Source organism: Zerene cesonia, chromosome 3 (genome assembly GCF_012273895.1).
Source record: "Zerene cesonia ecotype Mississippi chromosome 3, Zerene_cesonia_1.1, whole genome shotgun sequence".
NCBI lineage: Eukaryota > Metazoa > Arthropoda > Insecta > Lepidoptera > Pieridae > Zerene > Zerene cesonia.
Genome location: NC_052104.1, coordinates 9,487,730 through 9,492,134, shown reverse-complemented (window position 1 = coordinate 9,492,134; position 4,405 = coordinate 9,487,730).

Below are 4,405 nucleotides of genomic sequence, written 5' to 3'. Positions count from 1 at the left end.
AATTCATAATCAACTAACAAATTTTCATGCACATGTGGAATGAAAATTACAGTTTTGAACAGGTAATAAGGCTACAGGAACAATTGCATGTTTTTAATTCGTCACAAACAGACTACCTATTCAACTCGGCGTATAAACAGTAAATTAGTGTGATTGGGTCCTAATTTAGGGAGTAGAACAAAAAAAGAATATTTACACACAGTATCTATAATTTATTATATAATAAACCATATATAAGATTCACATAGACAATACTGCACTTCAACAGCTAGTCGTTTCATCCGTATACACTATACAGTTATACACCGCTAATGGACACACAGTAGCAGTCCGAGCTGAGAGCGGGGCAACGCGAGCGCAAGGAATGTGAAATCAGTATTTATGATAAACATTTTCATAAATAAATTATTGAAAGAAACAGCTCAATTCCCGACGATAATTATAAAAAAGAAACAAAAAACAATTTCCGATCATGTTGCTGCCGCTCTCATAGGAAACATTAACAGACATTAGGAAAAGTCAAATGACATTAACAATCTACAGAATACAGTCGTCAATTCGTTCAGTCTTCTCGTTACACTCGGCTCATTCGGACCACAGTTCGCGGGGTGAGGGCCTCGCTACGCTATAAGGGTTTATTTATTTACAACAAGTATATCGATTTCATAAACAATGAAAATTCAGCTAGTACACCCCCGTATAACAATTGAAGATTTGACAGAGCACAATAGAAAGATAAATTGTAGCATATAGCGTCCCTTTGGTTCTTTGATTTAATAAACTATTTGTGTTACATTGTCAAATGCCGCAGGATATGTACATAAACATTGCATGTATTTAACCGACATTCTCAAAAACGACGGAGATTCTCCGAGGCAAAGAATAATAACTAGGTAATTTTTAGACACAACGAGAAAAATTATATCTTAACTACAGTCCCATGAGGTCTAATGAGAAAAAACACCAACAACGACAATCGAAATGCACAACAACAAATGTTGAAAGCGCCACGTGTCCAGAGAGGTCAAGGGCACGTGCCGGTGGGGGCCCGGGAAGGCGGGGCCCCCGGCGGGAGTGCTCACGCGGCGCTCCGAGATATGTATCTACAGAATATGTTACATCTTGCAGCCTTTAGGCCGACTACATTAGGTCCATAAAATTTTCGTACAATATACTTTTCTATAAAATATATAATAATACATCTAATTTTCATACATTCGTCGTACAAACAACAACTGTTTTGTTTTATTTCACTTGCATGCGCTCAATATGATTTATAAAATTCTCATTATTATAAATAATCTTAGAGGCTTACGTACGGTTTACAGTTTTCAAGGATTTTAGAATTTAACTAAGTAAAATGATACAGGAAAGTGCTACGTTAAAATACAACGTATGCAGTGGTCGCTACCGGGTAGAGCGAGAACAAGGCGCCGGGCAGCTCGGGCAGCTCGGCCAGCTCGGCCAGCTCGGGGATCGAGAGGGCAAAATCCCAAACACAAACACTTATTAAATTCGTTCCAGCAATAGACTTTGCTTCATGTGTTAATTACACCAAATTCTCAACTCAAAACAAACAGGAACTTATGAAGGTATGGTAATTTAAAATGTTAAGTACGAAGAATCCTCAAATTTTCTTTATGTAAAAATTATTATACCCTATAGTCAGCACAAAGAGTACCGAACGTCCCGTTCTACCGAGGAAGCTCCAGGGGTCACTGGATAGGATTTTCTAATAGCCTTCTATTTGCTGCCGGCAACAATTAAGAGTTATGAGGAGACTATAGGCTTGTATATAAAAAGTACAAATAACTTGTGTTCGTATAAAATTCTGCGTGGTTAGTGCGAAAAGGACAAACTGTATTTAATTAAGTTGTGTGGGAGGGAGGGGCTCGTTGGTCTCGGAGAGGACCCGGCGCGCTGCTCACTTGATGGAGCACGCGAACTGCGCGCGCAGCCGTCGCAGCGACGACGATGCCGACGTGCTGGCCTGTACAAATGAACACTAGATGACAAATGATCACTCAAATACAGATTACTTACGGCCGATTTCAATATCGCAACGGAGATTACAGATAGATGCTGCCTACGGTAACAATAACAAATCATTCTATCCTTAACTTGCATTTCACAATCAAGGCTAAGCGCTATCCTAATAAGTATGGATGAATAGAATAGAAGAAGCGTAATGTTACTGTAAATAATAAGTATTTTCCATAAAAAAATTATTTTATCAAAAAAAATTATCTTTTAAAGAGTCGAAGGAATCTTTCCCTTTGTATAAAATAAGCTTAAAATTAGATATTGATGCGTTATTCTTAAATAAATTGAGATAAATTTCCGATAAAATTTACCGTTTTCTTGAAAATTGCGAAAAACTCGTTTTTTCTACCTTTGACTTGCAGTGAGTGCATGCAGGCACAAGCAAGTAGTGATTCTATATTACACACAGTAATACTGGTCAATGTTGACGAATGATTGACGTAACTTGAGATAGAAATGCATTGCAGTAACTAAAATAAAACTTATTGAAATGCGGTGGATAGACGAGATGATAAGAACGTCCATATGTCTTTTGAATATTGAAATGAAAGTAAGTACAATTTGTTATACATAGTAACCGAGCCAGTAGATAGAGAGAATATGAAAACGGCCGTAAACAGTTAGCTACTTCGGATATATAAAATTGTAATATTTTTTCTTACAGGACAAGTAGGTAATGTAATGTTAAAAATAAGATTTGGCATTTCATATTATTTTCGTTCTGGTAAAACTGTTACTAAAATCATATTTAGTTTATTAATTTAAAAAGTGCAGATCCGTGTCCCCAAGAGGGAGAATATACAGCATATACCTGTTTCACGGATCAAATGTCTAGCAGGCTCAAGCAGGTGATCAGCCTTTCGTGTGCTGTCAGACCGAGAGAACTTTATGTTTTAATTCAGTTAATCACCAACGGGAATTCGAACCCAGGATTCCTCGTTCTTGAGTCTACCGAGGAAGCGGTCGAATATCTCCATGTGAAACTATCAATTTATAATTTGTTTGTTCTATAGCGTTAAATTCTTTCAACCATCTATTAAAATAATAAAATGCAAAGAAAATGTTATATTTTATATAAGTATTTCTACAGAGCCCTGAACGTGAAACGTTCACCCATAGCATTATAACTGTAGGTAACCTGCCTTGAGTGCGGTCGACGGGTAGGAGTCACCAGCTGCATTGTCGTTCTCAATGTCACCCTCGCAGTAGAGGGTTGGCGCGGTCGGGGCGGGCGGTGCGGGGGGGGCGGGCGACAGCGAGGGCGCGGCGCGCTCGTTGCCGTTGTCGTCGCGCTCCGAGCGCGAGCCGCTGCTCTCCCAGCGCGACCACGCGCCTGCACCGCACAATGCACACGTCATCTCACTAACATTCGTATATATAAGTGAGGGTAGTTGGGCCGAAAATTTAATAAACAATGTACAAACACCAAGGCACAATCCGTACGATTGCGCACGTTTCAAAGTGATTCGACTTTTTTATCTAATATATAAAATTCTCGTGTCACAGTTTTCGTTGCCATACTCCTCCGAAACGGCTTGACCGATTTTGATGAATTTTTTGTGCATATCGAGTAGGTCTGAGAATCGGCCAATATCTATTTTTCATACACCTAAATGATAAGAGCAAGGCAGAACAACGTTTGCCGGGTGCAGCTAGTAGAATAAAGAATATGTCTTTAAATGAGATAAAATAAGTTTAAAAATATTTTTTTTTGTCACTATACCCTTGTTATTATACTATTTTTTGGTCGTTAACATCTAAAATCGTAATAATTTGATACTGCCTCAAATATACTTTTATATAAAATTTTACTTATTTTACATAATAAATAATGTTTGATGAATTGATTTTGATAGATATGAACCGGTTAGCAGTAGCCGTTACTTTTACTTTACACATTTTGTGAATACACTTTTTTATCAAGATTCAAGCCACCCGTAAAAATTATTATCTTGAACGTATAAAAAGTTGCCTTTAAGTTGAACCTTGTATTGGTCTATCACTATATAAAATTTTGTCAGAAACTGCCCTCTGACTTGTACGTGATTGATAATCAAACTTTTAGAAAAAAGTTTCGCATAGCAATCACTCTTTATAAAAAATGTTATTATTTGCATAGATTATATTAATAAATCATTTATTTTTTATTACAAGTATTATAATTTAGATGTGGTAGTCGAGCACGCTTCGGCACGAATTGGGCCAGCTCGCACCGGGGAAGTACGACACCCCCACAGAAGACCGGCGTGAAATAGCATTCTGCTGTTTCGTTCGGTGATTGGGAGAGCCGGAGGCCCATATCCTTTTCCTTATCCTTCCCAGTCCTTTCCTTTATTCCTCTCGCCAATCCTTTCTTAATCCC